This window comes from Oryx dammah, unplaced genomic scaffold (assembly GCF_014754425.2).
Source record: "Oryx dammah isolate SB20612 unplaced genomic scaffold, SCBI_Odam_1.1 HiC_scaffold_23, whole genome shotgun sequence".
Taxonomy (NCBI): domain Eukaryota; kingdom Metazoa; phylum Chordata; class Mammalia; order Artiodactyla; family Bovidae; genus Oryx; species Oryx dammah.
Window position 1 is genome coordinate 32,484,771 of NW_024070207.1, and position 21,244 is coordinate 32,506,014.

Here is a 21,244-nt window from a genome sequence, read left to right on the forward strand (position 1 = left end):
CCAGGCTCCCCCGTCCCTGGGATTCTCCAGGCAAGAACACTGGAGTGGGTTGCCATTTCCTTCTCCAATGCTTGAAAGTGAAAAGTGAAAGTGAAGTCACTCAGTCGTATCCGACTCTAACGACCCCATGGACTGCAGCCCACCAGGCTCCTCTGTCCATGGGATTTTCCAGCCAAGAGTACTGGAGTGGGCTGCCATTGCTAGAGAAGCAGAAATCAGAGTTTCGAAATGAGTTACCACATGATTCCTTTTAAGAGCTGAACATTGGGATTTCTTACTTCAAAATAAAGACAGGGTGGTTTGTAATCTCAAGGTAGGATTTCTGTTTTCATTGTACATAACAATTCTGGCAGTGCTTACTCACTTTAAAAATAATCGACGGTGTTCATTTCCCTGAAAACCTCAGGATCAGTTCTTTTACTTAGAACAGACTTTCAGGGTCCTGTCATTTCAAAGATGGTGCCTGCATGCTCAGTTGCTCAGTCGTGTCCTACTCTTTGCGACCCCATGGACTGTAGCCCACTAGGCTCCTCTGTCCATGGGATTTCCCAGGCAAGAATACTGGAGTGGGTTGCCATTTTCTACTCCAGGGGATCTTCCCAAGCCAGGGATTGAACCCACATCTCTTACATCTCCTGCACTGGCAGGGGGATTCTTTACACTGTGCTACCTGGGAAAACCATTCCAAAGATGGTACCTTTTACTTAATGACCTGATGTCCTTCCAGGGCAGTACTGAACCATCAGTGAAAGATAACTTTTTGTGCTGTGTATTTGTAGCCATGAGTAAATTTTATTTTCTTGTAACTCAGAAGTTGGTCAGCCTTACATAGTGTATTTAGTAGTTCTTTAGCAACTTAAATATTCAAGTCTATAGTTTTTGCTTGTCATTTGCCTTTAAAAACTATTTTTAAACATTTAGTGGGTTGGCCAAAAAGTTTGTTTGGGTTTTTCTGCCCCCATCTTGTTCATTTTTCTGCCCCAAATGAACTTTTTGGTCAACCCAATATTTTTATTGAGGTATAGTTGATTTACAGTGTTGTGTTAGTTTCAAGTATACAGTAAAATAATTACGTTATACATAAACCTAGATTGTTTTCCAGATTCTTATATCCTGTAATAACCTATAATTGAACACCCAAGCCTATTAATTTGAATGTTCTGGCCCCTGATAATGCTTGTACAAAACTATATGATACCATAAAAATCAGCCCATTAAGCACGTTTTGAGAACCACTATGGTGGTCTGTGGGGTATGTTTATGAGAGAGAGAAGAGGGAGGGCAGGGGAATAGAAGAGGAATAGAGCAAGGGGGGTAGTGGCAGCCAGTGTTGTCATATGTGTGTAAATTGACAGCTTTTGAATTTTGGACAGAGATTTGAGGTCCTGTCAACTCAGCCACTGCTCTGACGATTTTGGGCATATCACTGAATTTCTTCCCTGACAGTATATCATGCCTCGTTGAGACACTAACACGTTTATGTTCTATGGATCAAGAGAAGTGTGCAAGGTCTTTCAAATTCACATATTTTGGGTGATAAACAAACAAACCAGGACCTCAGGTGCTTTTGAGTAACCTGAGGACCCTTATCCCCACTCTTGACTGTCTTCCTTAGCAGGAACAGGCATATTCTACCTTGTACACCTAAAGTTGCCCTTTTTGGGACCCCTCATTACCAATGCAGGTTTTATTGTGTTCCCACTGGGTCAGGCCTTGTGTTACTGCTTTTTATTTGGGACAAGAGAAACTTCTTATTCAGAGGATTTGTAGAAATTGTCTTGAAGGCATGGATTGCCCACCTTTTGCCTTGGGCTGTCTGACAACTCTTGATGATGTCATATATAGCACCTAAAATGTGTGTGAAGGAAAAATTATCAGTAGAAATTATATTGTAATATTATGTCCCCTTGAATGTCTTCAAGAGATTTTACGTGGACACTCACAGGGTTCATTACACCCCTACAGTCTTTGTGTATAACACATAAATTCTGTATTAAACTGTCACATATTATTTGTAGCTCTTTGTTGATGATGTTGGTGAATTCAGGCCCTTAAGGTTGGTCATAATGCCTTCACTTGGCTTAAAGAATTGTTGTTTCATTTTCTAAATATCCAAATTAAATGGAACAAGGTGAATGATTTCTGACATGCACACATTTTTCAAAGAATAATATGAAGCATAAGCAACAGGATATTGTTCTAGAATGTACCTTGTATTTATTCTCAAGAAAAGTATGTACACTATAGTATCCAGGTACTTCAAACATACATATTCTTAGATAAAGATGGCAAGCAGACACAGATTAAATATGTATAAATCAGCCAGGGCCCAGGTTTATGAAGTCTTTCACTTATATCAGTTAATGGAACCCTAAAGTAGACAGAAGTAGCTATAAAACCTTCAACATTAAAAGTACACAACATGCTGAAGTCAGAGGATCTCAGGTAGATCTCACTGACTCTCAGTGCCACAGAATGTTAGATATGGAAGGGAGTTTAGACATCATCCTGTTTAAACCTGTGTGTAAAGGGGTTTAATCAAGGACTGACACATCAAAGGCCATTTTACTGATGAAGAAATTCAAGCCCAGAAGGGAGAAGTGACTTGCCTAATGCCGCAAAGAGAACAGGTAGAAAATCAGAGGATAATCCAGAAACTTCTATGTCAGCAGAAGTGAAAGAAAGCGAGAACTTTAGTGCATCATCACAAAGATATTGAGGATGAACGATTGAAAAAACTGCCCTTGGATTTGGCAAGAAGGCGATCACTGGTGAACTCAAAAGAGAAATGTTGGTAGATGAGTGAGAATAGAGACAGATAGTGGGATAGAAAATGGAGGCAATACAGATTAGAAGTGAGGAGGCCAAAGGAGGGAGATGGTAAAAAAACACAGCAGCTTGAAAGAGTGATTTTGTATAGATAGCTTTGGCCTCTCTATAAAAGGAAGAAAAGGAACTCTGAGCCCCAAACTTATCATGGTTCTATGATAGAAAAGAATAAATTGTGATTAGCCCCTCTACACCAGCACTACTTCTCAAATAAAAAGACAGAAAGACCCAACCCCAAACCTGACAACATTCAAGCTAGTCATGTAGAAGGGCACAGGCCAGAAATCAAGCAGTGGAGACCTCAAGACTATCCAGCAGTATGACCCCAGGCCAACCCCCAAGCTTCCTGGTAGATTACCGTTGATAGGTGTTTTGACTCAGTCCCTACCCCTATGAGCTTTTCTGGTGGTTCAGTGGTAAAGAACCTGCCTGCCAACACAGGAGATGCAGGTTTGATCCCTCAGTCAGGAAGATCCCCTGGAGAAGGAAATAGGAACCCACTCCAGTATTCCTGCCAATCCCATGGTGGGCTACAATCCATGGGGTTGCAAAGAGTTGGACATGACTGAGCAACTAAGCATGCATGCACCTGCCCCTACATGTAAAACTCACACTGAAACCATAACATTTCATTTGTTGACTTTCTTCTTTCATGGTAAGGTTGAAATATATATTGGGCACATTTTCCAAGATAGCCACTAAGTATGGTTACTCCTGGTTGGAGCTAATTAATAGGGAAACCACTTTGAATTTCTTTTAATTGGGCTAAGTTGGAAAATGTGAAGACTATTGTTGTTCAGTCACTCCATCACGTCTGACTTTGCGACCCCATGGACTGCAGCACACCAGGCTTCCCTGTCCTTCACCATCTCCTGGAGCTTGCAAAAACTCATGCCCATTGAGTCAGTGATGCCATCCAACCATTTCATCCTCTGTTGTTTCCTTCTCCTCCTGTCTTCAATCTTTCCCAGCATCAGCGTTTTTTCCAAGGAGTCAGTTCTTTGCGTCAGGGGGCCAAAGTATTGGAGCTTCAGCTTCAGCATCAGTCCTTCTAATGATTATTCAGGGTTGATTTCCTTTAGGATGGACTGGTTTGATCTCCTTGCTGTCCAAGAACTCTCAAGAGCCTTCTTCAACACCACAGTTCAAAAGCATCAACTGTTTCTTATGGCTCAACTGTCACATCCATACATGACTACTGGAAAAACCATAGCTTTGACTAGATGGACCTTTGTCAGCAAAGTGATGTCTCTGCTTTTAAATACACTGTCTAGGTTTGTCATAGCTTTTCTTCCAAGGAGCAAGCATCTTTTAATTTCATGGCTGCAGTCACCATCTGCAGTGATTTTGGAGCCCAAGAAAATAAAGTCTCTTATTCTTTCCACTGTTTCCCCATCTATATGACATGAAGGGATGGGACCAGTTGCCATGATCTTAGTTTTTTGAATGTTGAGTTTTAAGCAAGCTTTTCCACTCTCCTGTTTCACCTTCATCGAGAGGTTCTTTAGTTCCTCTTTGCTTTCTGCCATAAAGGTGGTGTCATCTGCATATCTGAGGTTGTTGATATTTCTTGCAATTTTGATTCCAGCTTGTGTTTCATCCAGCCCAGCCTGTCACATGATGTACTCTGCATATAAATTAAATAAGCAGGGTGACAATATACACCCTTGACGTTCTTCTTTGCCAATTTTGAACCAGTCTGTCTATGGCTCCCCTCAAATTATTTAATATAAGCACAGAACTTGTCTCTTTGTGGTTGTAAATCTTGACCAGGGTTAAGTTAGCATTTCAGTTGCTTAACAGTGGAGATTCTGGCTGGTGCTTGGATCAGATATTCAGTACACTCCATGAATGGCTAAGACAGTATTACCAGTGGCTACAGACTGGAGTTCAGCAACAACACTTATACCTGAAAGCTGCAGAGGCGTAATCAAGGACAGACACATCAGAAGACAGCAATCTATGACAATACTGTGGATTTAGGGCTGAAAGCATATTTAAATCAAGTATGCTGCACTTATGCCTTTGCCTGATTATGTCAATTCTCAACAGTAGCTATGTGAGGTAGATAATATTGGGTTGGCCAGAACAAACTTTTTGGCTGACCCAGTATTATTACAGTGCTACAGCTTGGAAAACTAAGACTCAGGGAGGTTAAGAGACTTGCACATGGTGATATAGCAGGTAAGTGGTAGAGTTGAGATGTAAGCCCAAATGTGACTCCAAGTTTGTACACATTCTATTAGGCCACCACTTTAGGTTCTCCACACCTCTCCATTCCTGTTCTATATGATTTACCCCTATCACTGAAGTCTGTTTCACTGTCTTCTAGAATTCTCTATCTTTGACCTCTCTTTCCTGTTGAAATCTGCTTTCATGATAGAATCTATGTGAGTCACAGGCATCATGATATGAATGTAGACAGTGTCACCTCTTTTAAAGGGATTTGTATCTGTCATAGATTTTCAGTGTAGAATAAAAGTCTAGACCCTCTGTTAAAGGGACTTTTGGCATCACTGAGCAGAAGCAAGAACTATTTGGGGGTGAGGGTCCGATGACCCATGCCAGCACTTGTGATATGCAGACAGGTGAGCAACATCTCTTTTGCTTATGTATAAAGCTGGCATTGTTCCCATGCTTAGACTGGTTGTATTTGGACAAAGGGAAGCCTGTCCCTGAAAGGACATGGCAAAAGCTGACCTTTTAGGTCCTTTTCATCCTAGAAATGTAATGAGCCTATGATTTGATGACTCAGAGAGGTGAGCAATTATCCAGCAATATCAACTGAAAGAGATAAGGCTAAAAAGGGAATCTACTTTTTTAAAATCTTTTGGCCATGCCACATGGCATGCAGGATCTTAGTTCCACAACCAGAATGGAACTCATGTCCCTTGCATTGGAAGCACAGAGTCTCAACCACTGGACCACCAGGGAAGTCACAGAATCTACTTTTTGACTCCAGTGGTCTGGGTTGGTTGCTCAGAAATACCTCCCAAAGAGTTCAAATCTCTGTTTCATTTGGTTAAATCATTCTCTGAGTACCCTTCTGTCTCGAGGGAGAATCAGTCATTAAAAGGGAGAAGGGTAAAATCAGGGTAAAAATCAGTGTTTAATGTTAGAAAAGCCTCCATACATAGCCTATTCACTCTAACTCTTGCATTTTACAAAGGGTCTAAGACCTGAAGAGTCACGGTTGATTAGACATAGTGCTAACGCTGGAACCCAGGACTCCTGGCTCCCAGCCCAGAGTTTGGTTTAACATACCCTGCTGTTTAGTAATCTCTTTTCCAAACTTACATTTTCATTTAGTCCCTGGAAGGCCAGGAAAATACAACTACGGAAGTGAGGTTTAGCAAGGGAAACAACTGCCTCTTTACTCAATCCTTTCCCACTAGGGGCTTTTTCTTTTGAACAACTTGATACCTCAGTAAATCCCTAGGCCTGGAATGCACATACTTAATTAGAACCAACTCTTATTGTTTGTGTTACCAGCTGAAAAGGCTTTTGGGCAACAGGAGAAAGGTTTCAATGGCCTTTGGTTTGTGTGTTGTCTCTGCCTGTAGGTAGCTGGGAGTGCTGAGACAGAAGCCAGGTGACCAGAGGGTGTGTGTCAGCAGAGATTCTACATGGTCAACTGGTGCAGATGGGAGCTTGGGGCCCATAGACTCATTTGGCGTTTTCTTGTCAGGACTGTTGGCTGGACAAGTGCACAGCACCGAGATGATGGATCTAATGACTGGCACCCCACCTGAAAACTCAGGCTTTCCTCCTGCCTGCCTGCAGCCTCGGTTTGATTTGGCCTGACTCACCTTAGCCTTAATGGCAGAGACACATGCAAAGAGCACATGCATTTAGTGAGGGAGCAAGCCCCATGGAAGTAAGAGCCCAATTCTAACTTGCACAGCAGCTGGAGCAAAGAAAACCTCCGACAGATCTGAAAGAAAACAATATTTCCAAGGAGACTGGCATTTGTGACTCTGTCAGCACAGTAAAGCACGGTATTGTGGTTAGAAGCAAAGGCTCTGGGACCCGGCTGACTGTGTTTATCGTCAGCTGTCACTTGTGGTATAGCCTTTAGCAAGTTACTTCTCTACACCTCAGCTTCCTTACCTGTGAAACAGACCTAAATCATAGTGTTTTTGTGATGATTGAAAGAGTGAATAAACAGACATCACTAAGAAGGATGCCTGGTATGGAGGAGGCACTGTGTTAGCTCTTACTGCTCCCAATACTCTCCTAGCAGCGTCTAACAAAGGAATCATAGGAAGAGCAAATGAAGGTGTGGTCTTCTGCAGTCCTTTGAGACTGCTGTTCTTTGGGTTTCTAGAATTTGGGGGCAAATTAAAATACCGAGGTGCTCGTCCCTCAACCAGATGTGTTAACATCATTGTGATTCCTTCTCTAAACTGAAATTGAAATTTGGGTTGCATAGATCCTGCAGAAACATACATTTTCTCCAAAGAGAGGAATGGTCGTGTTACTGCAGCAGAAATGAATACTATGCTGAGTACAGAGAACGTGAAGGGCTCTTGTAAATAAAGTAGTAAATTAGCAATGATTTTGCCAGCAGTTTTAAAACAAATGGATTGAAAGAGATTTCAATCACCACATGCCTAACTTAAAGCTGCACTCGAAGCATTTAGTAAACGTGTCATTCCAGTATTGAAAACAGCATCTAATCAAAGCATGTTTATAATTAGACATCACATATAATATCTCTCAAAATTATGTTCTGCCAGGTGAGATGCCGTTCCCTGAAATGCCGAAATGGACTATTTGTTAGACTTTTGTTATTATTAAAGAGAACAGGTTGGGGGTACCAAGAGAGACTCAGATAAATGAAAGTGCTTAATTTTAATTAGAGAGAGAAGAAAAAAAAATTCAACATGGGTAGCCTGTACAGAGAACCCTGTGCCAGTAAAATCTGCCTCAAAAGGTATGACTCTATATTAATTTAAATCCGACAGACATTGGCACTGCGTTCTTTTATTTTTCATTAACATTTTGATTTAGAACAACAGATTGCTGCAGTGAGGGGACAAGAACGGCAGCCAGTGAGCCATCTGCCGAGCATCTCGCTGACGACTCCACTAGCAAAAGAAGCCAGTGACTCTGGAATGGATGCAGGAGGGACACACACCATTAACTAAGTGACAGGATGAAAGATGGGAAACTTTGCTGGGTCAGAGGAGACAGAGATGGAGAAGGCACAGCAGAGCCCATTCTGATTGGAACTTGAAAAGATCCAAGTAATTGCAGCAGACCAATAGGATGGCAATCTGTGGTGGGTTTCTTCTGAGGGATGTTTTTTTCTTTGAGATTACAGGTGGGGAAAGGAAAGGAAAGTGACAGGCTACACGCACAGTCGTTTGCCATGCATCTCACATGGGATACATTTTCCAGGTCAGTGAAGATCTGCACCTTTACACATACCAACTCTTGAGCCATTTGAGATGAAAATCTTTCTAAAATGGAAAACCTCCCACCCTGCCTTTTCCAACCCAGTAAAGCAGTGGCACACCAAGGGGAGGGTGGTGGAAGTGGTCTGCACACAATAAGAGGGTGCATTGTGTCAAGAATTTAAAGACAGTACTACATTGTCTGAAAGTACCTTTGATAATCACCATGAACAGGCAGTTCTAAGCAGTATTAGTGAAAAAAGTCCTCCTTCCAGTTGGGATGAATCTCGCCCTGCATCCTTTCTCCTTGGTACCCCAGTGCAATAGAATCGACGCAATCCCATTTTCTATTGATAATTCTGGGTCTTTCTCAGGAGCTCTGGCACTGGCTGTGTTGTCTGTGAAGCTAAATAGCCCCAGGAAGCTGCACCTGTAGGGCTGGTAATTCCATATATTGTCCCTTCACTGTCAACTGTCACATGGCAGCATGCCTGCTTCCAGGAGCACCCCATTTCAATATGTTATCTTCACTAACCCGGGAAAGTATTGAATGTTGTCAGCCTCACAGTGACAGAAGAGATAGAAGGCTATGAAAATAGAGGATTAAAGCACAGTAATCTGTATCCTCTGCATAATAAGGCGTGGAGGTGTGGGATGCATTGTAGACTTTTTCTTCAAAAACGGTTAAAATAAAAATAGCACTTGCACTGCTGAAAAATCTGTGCTTCAATTATCTGGAAAAATAGCTTAGATGGAACCTTTGCAATGTTAGTTAATGAAGACAGCATGGTGGATGGAAAGAACATAAGATCAGGAGATCAGGAGACAGATTTGGGTCCTGCCCCAACCGCTTACTGGCAACAATGCTTTAAGTTTTCTGAACCTCAGTGTCTTCAACTGTGGAAGGGATATTGCCATAATATCTACCTTCCTATCTTACTGTGAAGTGTATTTTCCATGAGCCATCCTCCTGGTAAAGTACAGGTCATCATTTCTCTTACCCTCCCACACACCTGGTATACCTTGAAGGATGCTCTTTATCTCTTTGCTTCCATACTCAGTCCATTCAGCAATTAAGGCATATTTATGTTCATGCGTGTATACCAATTCATTACTTGGGTTCTTTTCCCACAAAGATGGAGGACTTCTCATTCACAAGAGCCTAAGAAAAGAAACTATCTTTAGGTAGCCTGTGTGAGATGAGCTATGGGGTCTTCAGGTCAAAGTTGACCCTCTGGACAGTGGTCAAGGGGAACTGTATGAAAAGAAGCTGATTCTCCATGTTCTCTGTGCCCATCTCCTCCTCATTCCCCAGATACACAGCTGCACAGCATAAGTCAGGGCTGGAGGAATTTAGGAATGGTCCTTTAGTAAACTTTTTTGTAATTTCATCATCTTTGATGCTGCCCCACCTCAGCTTCATCTTGTTATTTTATCTCAAAAGGGCAACTCCTCCCGTCTGTATGGTGAGTTTGGTCTCAACCTGCCATTTTCCAGCTGTGCGTACCCAGGCTGAGCCTCTCTCTGTTCTCCCTCTGTGGCACTCGCTCGGTGAGAACCCAAGGAGGGAAGAGAGAGAGGCAACTTTAGCAGCCTTGTTCTCACCTCACAGTTTCACTTGGCACCCTGAACAGAAAGGTGACAGATTGTTCCACACTGTGAGTGAACGAGCCACATCAAGGATCCTCCCTTCTGTGGATACTCCCTTTCTGTCAGGATCTTTGTGGGCTGGGCTGGCTCTACAGGGAGGTGAAAGTACCATCCATTCTAATAGTGTGATTTGGAGGGTGACCCAAATGCCACCAGCAATAGCTCTCTTGTTGGACTGTGAAGTTTCCAGAATGCCCCTGTGCTTAGTTGCTCAGTTGTGTCCAACTCTTTGCGACCCCATGGACTGTAGCCTGCCAGGCTCCTCTGTCCACTGGGATTCTCCAAGCAAGAATACTGGAGTGGGTGGTCATGCTCTCCTCTGGGAGATCTCTCCAACCCAGGGATCAAATCCAGGTCTCCCACATTGCAGGCGGATTCTTTACCATTTGAGCCACCAAGGAAGCCGATAGAATGCCCCTGAATAATAATAAATAGGGCCCAAAGCATGGGGGCTCCCTCTGAAAAGCTAAATAATTTGCTAGTGCTTAAACGTTATGGCCTTGATGACTAGCTCAATATGGATTGATTTACCGGTTTTGATTTTTAGCTCGACATCTATTTAATACAGAGTGGAGAAGCATGCTATGTGTCAGGCCTTGTGCTGAGCCTTTGATGTGAATTCTCTCATGTAATCCCAGCAAGCACTCTAGAAAGGAGGCAGTATTGTAACTGTCAGTCCACACATGAGGCAACAGAAGTACAGAGTACCTAGGCACCTCGCTGAAGGTCACACAGCTGAAAGTGGCAGAATCAGAATTCTAACCCCAGTCAGCCCGAGCTTTAAAGCCTGTGCAATGTTGCCTTTGACATTTGGAGCCCAAACTTGCCTACTGCACTGAACCAAAGCAAACCCCCATATAGAACCATTTCTACCCTCTTACAAGGCAGCTGGAGGGTTGAGGAGTGGGAGATATAAATCCCAGAGCATGGGCCTCAGTTGTAGATGCCAGTCTTGAGTAACACATCCTGTTGGAGTCTGGGGGATGTTCAGAGCATCATGAAGCACCCCAGCTCCTGAGCAGAGGAGGGCAGGGCAAGGGGCTGAGCCCCTCCAAAACTCCCCAAGGGAATGCTGCTGTCATCTGAATTAAATGTATCTGAAGTTGGAAGAGACCTTTGCGGGGGGTAGGGGGAGGTCCACCTTGTCTAACACCCTTATTTTACAAATGGGAAAAGGTGAGGCCCAGAGAGAGGTGATCACATAGCCAGTTAGTAGTGACAGGGCAGGGGCAAGGTTTTTTCTTCCATAACACATTGTCTCCCTTATATGTGTGGAAGAATCTAACTCTAGACAAACCAGAGATCTGAGCAATTCATGCGGAGCCAACCAATCCTAAGTATCACCTTTCTTTTAAGCTGAATTGGAAAGCACAAGCACAGTTCTGAGGCCGTATCTTCAGGACTCATTCACTAAGGCTGGCAGAGGATCTGGTTGTCCTGACTGATTCTGAGCTCCGAGATTAAGGATGTCCCCCAGACAGCAGGAATGGATTGAACCTTCTCTGACTGTATTTTCAGCTGCCACTAACTCTGGGCTAAGGGGTTCCCTATGTAGATTTTCCATAGTGTAAAGTAGGCCTCTTTTGACTCGCCTGAAATTTGTTCCTTTCCAGTTTCCGAGGGGAGCCCCTTGTTCTAGCCTAAGAGGGCTTGATGAGCAAGGTTGTTTTACCTTTCTGGTCCATCTTGTTGATTTTAGACACTTATTCCAGACAGAAGAGACCTGGTTTTGGCTGGCCTTCACCTGGTGAACATTTTCTGTGTAGCAGCTAGTGGTCTCTGCTGCAGGAAAAAGGACTTTTAGCGATTTTCTCCTCCCTTCCCCCAGGGCTTCCTGGCCAAGGCAGGGAGGCCCTCTGCACAAAAGCTGTGGAGGATGAGAAGGTCAGCTGCCTCTGGTGATAGGGTCTCCTTCAGTTGAAGGGACCCTTGAGGGCTGGGGTAAGGGGTGTACCTTGATGGACTCTGTCCGGGCCATGCTGGCAGCTGGGAAAGGCGGCCACAATTCTCTAGCTAAGAATAGTGAGACCTCATTTGGGTTTATTGTATTAACACATTTCACACTACATTTCTTAATGGGCTGCCTTGTTGGATGGCATTTTTAGTCACCTTTGGAGCCTGCTATTGAAAAACTCCTTTCTTGTTTCTTTTTCAAATAACCTTCTGTGGTGTTGAACTTGAAAAGGTTGTCAGATAGAAGTGTTTATGTGCTCTCATCTCAACTAAAATAGTGTAAAGATGAAAGTATCCAACACACATATTTACCAAGGACCTGGGGGGACATAATTCAGGGGAGGCAGTGCTCTCTCAGCTGCCATCAGCGCTGCAGCTCCTGCTTGACATGGTCTGTGTGCGTGGCAGCCTCACACGAATAGTCCTCTGGCACTAATCAATTTACTTCATTCAAACAATTGGCAATTGTATTTTCAAGCAACTGGCAATATCATCTGCTTTACCAAGTTTTCCAAAAACACACAACTGAGGACTGACTGCAAAGATAAATATTAACAAAGAAAGGCCATCTGCTGTTCCGGTCATTCTGGGGACAAGAGAAGTCCCTGGGGAACCTGGCCAAGTTTGAGTGCACTCACCTACCTGACTGAGATGCCCCCCGCCCATCACCTTCTTGCCCCCTTCCTCTCCCTTATCTGCAATAAGGTTGGCATCTAAAACTAGAGTAGAGTTATACCCTGGTGGCTCCGTTAGTAAAGAATCTGCCTGGAATGCAGGAGACCCAGGTTCGATCCCTGGATCAGGAAGATCCCCTGGAGGAAGGCATGGAAACCCACTCCAGTATTCTTGCCTGGAGAATCCCACGGACAGAGGAGCCTGGTGGGCTACAGTCCATGGGGTCGCAAAGAGTCAGACATGACTTGTTGTTAAACAACAACAATGCTAATTTAAACTCCCCAAAGATCCTTAGCGGCTGACTAATATCTCTGAGGGCTCTGCAGGTGGCTCGGTGGTAAAGAATCCACCTGCCAATGCAGGAGACTCTGTTTCAATCCTTGGGTCGGGAAGATCCCCTGGAGGAGGAAATGGCAACCCACTCCAGTATTCTTGCCTGGAGAATCCCATCGACAGAGGAGCCTGGTGGGCTACAGTCCATGGAGTTACAGAGTCAGACATAGCTTAGTGACTAAACAAAAACAACAATGCTATATGGGATTTGTCCTCACAATAAACTCCTAACTAATCAGTTCCTACCTACACGAATTCTATATATACTGGATTTTTTCCTTATCCCTTTTAGACAAAGGTCAATAAAGAAAGGGCTACAGTGGCTGCTTTAGGATTCTGCCCAGGAAATCAGGAGACCTGAGTTCTAGTCCCATTTCTGGAACTGGCTCTGTGAGCTCAAACTCTCTCTTCTCTGAATTACTTTTCTTATTAAGATGTTGGGTTAGAGGATCTGTAAGGTCTCTTTGCTCTCTAACCATCACTGTTTCCCATACCAGGGGTTCAATTTTAGGAACATCTTTCTAGGGTCAGCATATTCAGTCTGGTCTCTTATATCTTCTGCATCTTTCATTCTACCTACAACCATACATCACATCTAAGTTTACAGATCTAACAATCCTACTTGACTTCCTTGTTTTCAAAGCACCTTCACATTCATTCTCTCATTTGATTCTCATAGAATCCCTGTAAGGTACACAGCTCAGGTATTATTATTCCCATTTTGTAGATGAACAAACTGAGACCTAGACAATTAAAAGAACTCACGCAAGATCACTGGGCCAGAAAACAGCTGAGAAGGAATGAGAAGCCACGTATTCTCACTCCTAGTCTGGGGCTTTATTCCTGTGACAAAGGATATAATCTATAATATTAATAATGACAATTAATGTTTGTTGAGTGCTCACTATATACCAAGAACTTTCCATATATTTTATCATTTAATTTTTAACCACAACCTGATGAGGTGGGCACTACCATTTCCCTCATTTGTCAGACAGAAAAACAGAAGCTTGGCGGGGTTAGGCTTCTTATCCTCAAATACAAAGTGATGGATCTAGGATTTGAGCCCAGAGAGTCTGACTTCTGAGCTTAACTACCATTGCTATACTGCCTATTTTGAGTTATATAACATGTACCTCATAGACATTGGAATGTCAAGTTGTCATTTTGGTTGCCCTATCTAGTGGAAGAATAATGGTCATTTCAGAAATGTCAAGGCAATGAATCAGTCAGCAAGTATTTATTAAATACTGTATGTTCAAACCTGTGCTAGGATGTAGGTATTACAGGAAGTTGAGGCATAATTACAAACCTCAGTGAATGGGGAATCCACCTAAATGCATAAAATTGGGTGATGCTCATATAAATCATTGTATATATATGTCATAAAATGACACTATGTGATATAATAATTTATAGACATTAAAAAATCAAAATTTCAAAGAACATTTAAGAGGTCCAGAAAAATGTTCCCTGAATAACATAAAGTAAAAAGGCAGGATAAAAATCTGTACATATGGTAAAACCCAACTTGGGGTGATTTTTTTCACTTGGACAATTTTTCTTATCTGTGTTTTCAAATTTTTTATAATAAGCATGAATGAATTTTATATTTTAATTTCTATAATCATAAAAAATGTCCTACATTTAAAAAACCTAATGACTTATATAGATGAAACAATTAGAGGGAAAAAAGATACCAGTAAACAGTAACATAATCAAATGCATGGTATTGCTTCAGTACAACACTATGCTGTTAGAAAACGTGGTAGCAAAGACCCTGCTCTGGGAATCTGGTAGTCTAGATTCTCATCTTGCTTCTGCCTTCAGGGAAACACATCACCTTTGGCAAATTTCTTCTCCTTTCTTGGCCTCATTTTCTTCATCCACCAAATGAAGCAGTTGGACTAGAACTGCTTGATCTATCTCCAATCGTCTCTGATCTATAACAGGATTTCAAGACTTTGTTTTGCTCATTCCTGACTGTAAATCAGAGGATGGAAAAATGACATGTTAACATGGGAGGCACTAAATGTAAGATACCATTAACCGTGGTCCCTGAAACTCATGCTTTACTGCATTTCAAATTCACTTGCTGTGGACTTTACTCTTCCTCTCTGCCATCTATTTTAAAAAGACTGGGTTGTCATTATTTTTGTATGTAACATCATGAGGCAGCAGTGAAAGTTCAAAGAAGAAGGATTATGTTGGGAAGACATCTCAGAGAGGGGCCAAGAGTCAGAAGACCTGCATCACAATCACTGGCTGTGTGACCTTGGTCAAGTTATTTAGCCTCTCTGTTCCTTAGTCGCCTCACCTGAGAGGAAAAAGTCAGTGATCCCATGAGGCAACATAGCAGGGGGGTTGGATAGGAAATGAGAAGAGGAGGTGATGCAGGTGGAGCAAGGGCAGTGTGAGATGTAAAGGAAAACAATGCTTTGGTTATCACCCAGGTTTGGGCCTGCTGGAGACACCATACTGGTAGATCATGCCAGAATACAGAGAAGAGGGGAGGAAAAAGACTGCATTGCTTCGTGGTCCTCAGCAGGATCCTCTGTAGTGAGTCCATGTTTATGGAATGGGCTAGTTAACCTTTGCTCTGGAGAGAATGAAGACTGAAATGCTGAAAAATCACATTAGCAAAATTTCTCTTTTAACCTTTTCCATATCTTCTTCCTATGCTATTTTTGGCCTGACTTAGGCAAGCAACTTCAAAAGAAGAAAATCCATCCACTCAAACTGATATGTTCTAAACTACCATCCACACAACATCCTTAATGAAAAGAATTCAGAAAAATCATGGCTGGGAGAGCTCAACTGGCCCCACATTTTCCCTTGTCTAAGTGAAGATTATGGGATCTACTTTTCCACTCTCTCACTTTCAACTGCATGAAAAATAGAATTTTACATTTGTAGAATGGTTATACTTCCCTCTAAGCCAGAAAGTACCAAGGTTAGCATACCCACGTTGCTTTATCTCAAGCATATCTTGTTCAGATTTTTAAAAATTGAAGAGATCATGTCTTTCTAGACAATTTCAGTCAACAAAGGCATGATTAAACATAGTGGCATGTATTCCCTGGATTTGGGGGGCATCTAGTCAGTTCTTCCTTTCTCCTTTGCTTTGCCCCAAAGCAAATCCTTTATACTTGTGGCAGCACTGTGAGTACTCAAAGATGACCCTATCTGGCCTGGTTCCAGCTACAGATTCACAGAGGGTATAAAAATTAGTTTTCAGGGCTTTAGGGGTGGCCAAAGAATCTACCTGCAGTGCAAGAGACCTGGGTTCGTTCCCTGGGTTGGGAAGATCCCCTGGAGAAGGGAAAGGCTACCCACTCCAATATTCTGGCCTGGAGAATTCCATGGACTGTATAGTCCATGGGGTCACAAAGAGTTGCACACGACTGAGCGCATTCACTTTCACGAAGATGGGAAAAATCTGTTGCATAGTTTGGTTCTGATTAATTCTATTCCTCTCTTCCACTTACCAAACACCTCAGTACTCTGTGTTAATAATAACTACTACTTATTGAACACTTACTATATGGCAGGCATCACAATAAATATTTTACACGGATAATTTCATTTAAGCCTCACAACAACTTTATAAGGTAGTTATTATTTAAAAAAAACACAAACCCTTATTTACTTATTTAGCCATGCCACTTAGCATGTGGGATCCTAGTTCCCCAACCAGGAATTGAACCCATGTCCCCTGCATTGGAAGGGCAGAGTCTTAACCACTGGACCACCAAGTAGGGTCCTGGGTAGTTACTATTATAATTACCTTCATTTCACAAATGAGGAAACTGAAGCTTAGAGAGGTTAAGTCATTTGCCCAAAGTCATACAACTACTCAGAGACAGAGCCAACATTCAAAGGCAGGCAGTCCAATTTAGGAGCCATTCTTGGGCCTTTGGTTGCTCCCAAAGTAAGTAGCAGAAACAACCTTTGACTAGGCAAGGGTAACTCCTTGCTGCAGAGAGTTAGGTGCCAAACCCAAGGGTCAAGAGTGAGTGTATAAAGAGCTGGGAAGTTCCAGTTCCCTTTACCCAGGAGAGAGCTCAGCTTCCCTCATTGTTCTCAACCTGTCGTCATATTCTAGAGATATGTCTACAGGCAATAGAGGGAAGAACTGGGGACAGTAAGAGTTGGGACTGACAGAAACCAGGAGCTCAAAGGACACTCTTAGTAACTCTTGTACAAGGTGGACTGAACTCTGGTAAGAGCTTGGTATTTAGTTAAAGGGTTGACTAGACTCAGAGATGTGCCATAAGTGGGTTTTCATTGAGTTGTCATCATCTGGATGGCAAGAGACTAAAATGATTGTCAAATGTCAAGTATCACCAGGAAATGGGACAGTCTAGGGGAAGATGTATGCCATGTGTATGTGCCAGGACAGTGTCTGCTTTAGAGAAGAATGGACAGTATGGAGGGCCTCAGCCCTCAGTTCCCTGGGCTCTTGACTCCAGGACCACAGAGAAATCTCATTCACTAATGCCCAAGGAAATGAAGGTACTTCCTCTGAGAAGGCCTTGAGCACTTCCTTGCTGTTCTTCCCTCCATGGGCAACCCCATTTCTAAGAGAAGCTCCAGGGCCTTATTGTAGAGTCAGTCCCCTGGGTGCTTGGCCCAAGTGTTTTCTCCCAAATCAACCATCTGAGGACCTGTGGATGCCTCCTGAGCCTTTTAGAAGTCAGGGGGGCTACTAGTGTGCTGTTTGGATAATGGAATATCACCAAAGAACAGAAAGGATGATTGATTGTGTGATTGGAAGTGGATGGAATTAGAGATGAAGATAGTTTCTTCTTTCCCAAATGGGAAAGAAGACTAACTCTTCTCTTAAACCCATAGTCCTTCAATTATGCAGAAAAATAGACCTCTGAATTTTTGATCACAGAATATCTGAGTAGCTCACAACAGACAAACTAGGGGGCAAATTTGGGTGCATGGGTGAGAGATGTAGAGGGCTATGATTTGGGGCTGGTGATTTGAAGGGGTGCCATGATGGGTTTTTTGGCACACACAAAAAATAATCTTGGGTTTGAAGCAGAGCTGAGAACTGTAGAAAGCCTCAGAGGGCAGCTACTTAGAAAGGAAATTTGAACCCTAAAGTGACAAGAGATTTAACTTTTCAAAACTAGGTTTCTCCTTTTAGGACAAAAAGCTCAAAGGGTTTTAAACTAATGATTATGTTGATGATAATAATATCCAATATGTGCCAAGCACAATTCTAAGTACCTTATGTGTATTTCTGAATTATCTCATTTAAAACTCTCAGTAACTATGAAGTGAGGATTCTTGTTATCCCCACTTTATTATTGTGAAATCAGGCACAATCAAGATAAGTAACTTGGCCCAAGGTTTCACAGTTAGCAAGTGGAAAAGCTAGGATGCAAGCAAAGATAAGCACAACTGGCTGGAAACACTGTCCACTGGTTTCAAGGATTCAGTAGTTTCATCATAGTCTTATAAAGACAGAGAATAGATGAATATGAAGAGAAATTTCTAGATGTAGTAGAATCTGAGGGGCTTCATTTTGGATGATCTTTCCTCAGTAATCAATGAGGTGAGACTGTTACTAGAAATGGAGCTGGTAGGAATTGGACAAGAATGATGGCATGTAAAATATGGCAGCCTCCTCAGAGATCATCCAGAAGAAATGTCCCATTTTACAAATGATAAAAACTAGAACCAGTGAAGGAAGTGGCTTGTCCAAGGTCATCCAGGCAGTAGGTGGCAGAGTTGAGATTGGAACTCAGATCTCCTAATCCTTGCTCCATTGCTCAGTCCACTGTTACCCACAACCCCCTACAACTTTAACTGCTTCCCAAGGCCCCAAGAAACATGATATTTTAAATATTATATTTTCTGTAATTTATTTTATAAGACTGCAACATAAATTGTGTAGTATATATGTGTGTTATTTAGTCTGAATCTACAACCTTGGGGTGGTCAGTTACCCTTATTGGGAATTACAGAGTACAGGAGTGATTATCTAGCATTTAATAATTCTAATCAAGAAGTGGTTTCACAAGCATGTCACATATCTTTATCTTTAATGAACACCAGAGGCTTTGTTAACTAGCATTAAATTTCTCATTGGTGAAATCAGTGGTGTTTAACACATGTGGGTTGGCTAGAAATATGGTAGAGATGTTCCCAAAGTAGCAGAAAGAAGATGTAAGCATCTAACAAGCTCTATAGTGTTATCCCTTGGAATAGTACCCTAGGCTTAATTTTGTAAATAGTCGTGTGGGCAGCCACCAATGAGGATTCTTGGTTAGCTTCATCCTGCCACTAGGGTATTGTTTTGTCTGCCTCAAGTGAACCTTTGTGTGAGGTGTTGTTGGTGCACCTAGAAGGAAAGGGTGTTGGACTTGACTGAGCCGACAGGACAGAACAGGCTATCTAATCATTTTTGTGCCTGCTTGACATTAATTTCATGAGAAAAAGAATTTTAGATAAGGTTTACTTTTATACCTGCTAGTGAGGTTACGGGGAAAAGACCTATAGCCCTCACTCTAACAATGACTGGCTACTGGTATCCAGTGAAATATACCTAAGGATTGTGAATGACCAGTTGGCTTTAGGTCAGTTTACAACTCCAAGCAACTAACTATACATCTCTATTTTGGACTCTTGTCTAAAGTTGGTGAACCTCTGTCTTGGGATGTATGGGGAGCTCCTACCCTAGGTGAATGTTGAGAGAAACTTACTTGACCCAGCAGCCTCTCATTTGTAGAATTTGCATGTACCAGAGTCTAAGCTGTCTCTCCTATAGCACTGCCTGGAAGTATCTCTTTTGGCCTGCTGAGCACTTGTTAATGACTGTGCCAGCGTTCTGACCTTGCTGCAGGCCTCAGCATTGCCTGGGAGAAGATTAGTCAGAGTTGAGCTGGCACTCAACCATGAAAAGCGGCTACTGGATATACAGTGTATGCATGTAGGGCCAAAAAGACAAAGGAGGGGAAGTTCTGCCATACTGAGGTACCTTGATGGAACACAATGAAGAAAAAGTCAAGAGGCTTTTTACTAAGAAGAGATTTTTCTTTTTTTCCCCCACTGATTATGACTATCAGTTAATAGAGCTTCCCTCAGCCAGTAACTCAGTTGGTAGAGGGAGGTGGATAGTGTAGTGCAGCGGTCTGAAACTCATACCTTCCACCTCTTCCCACCCCAAGTTCTGTCACAGATGTTTTGTTTGTCTCGTATTGGATTTGAATGTATTCCAGAAGTGACATGAACTCTGCAGATGGCCACAGGCCCCACCCACCCTTCTATACCAAGCCCAAGTTCCACGTTCATGTGGTCCACCTGGCTCACCATCATCTGTGACTTCAACCCCAGTTGACACTGAGTCCCACCTCTAGAGACGGGAAGATCTCAGGTAGAAGACGGACTCCACTAATTAGCCAACTGTGTGACCTTGAGCTTCCCAGGTGGTGCAGTGGTTAAAAAAAGAGTGCCAGCCAATGCAGGAGACTCAAGAGATGTGGGTTTGATCCCTGAATTGGAAAGATCCCCTAGAGGAGGAAATGGCAATCCACTCCAGTATTCCTGCCAAGATAATCCCATGGACAGGGGAGTCTGGCAGGCTACAGTCCATGGGGTTGCAAGGAGTTGGACACAATGAGCAACTGGGCATGCACATACCCTTGAGCTAGTTGCGTATATATATATATATATATATAACCACCTCCGAGTCCTCTTTCATAAAATGGGGATGAGAGTAGCTCCTTTCTAGCAATGCTATGATGATTCCATGAGATAAGACATGTACCATGCTTAGTGCAATGTTTTCCATGTGGCATGGGTTCAATGAATGGGAGTTATTATTATTATTTCAACCCTAGTACTAAGTTTCTTGCTAGCAAGGATGGCACAATGAATGCTATATAAACTGGTTGCAGAGCATCATTTTAACAAATGGATTGGCATTGCCATGCCACCTAGTTTACAGCATGGCTAAAGACTAATCATTAGCCAAGAAGGAAAGCAGCACTGTCAAGGCAGATCACTTTCTTGTCTCTGCTTACCATCTAAAAGAATATTTTTGCTTCATTTGTTTACCTCAGACACTGTGACTTGAGGTGAGTCTCTTAGCTCTTTCAAGTCTTGATTTTCCAATCTCAGAGCCCAACTCACTAATACTTGCATGGGCCAACAGCACCTCACTTACAAAAGTAACATGTATAGAAAGTGCCTGGTCAATGCCTGGAGATTAGGGGATGCTCAACAAGTATTCAATATGAATTCACATATCTCTGTTCACACTACCAGGGATAATGAAACCAGTGATTCTGAAATCTCGTGTGCATTAGAATTACCCATAGAGTTTGTTAAGAAGGCCTATCTTTTTATTTTGTGATTCAATATGTCTGAAGTGTGACCTGGGAATTCAT

At 42.5% G+C, this 21,244-nt stretch overlaps 1 protein-coding gene across 4 annotated transcripts in view; it reads right to left on the bottom strand.

Moving 5' to 3' along the window:
* Window positions 1-21,244, bottom strand: part of GRIA3 (glutamate ionotropic receptor AMPA type subunit 3) — a 310,974-nt gene that overhangs the window by 278,706 nt on the left and 11,024 nt on the right. The gene's annotated exons all lie outside the window — the stretch shown is intronic.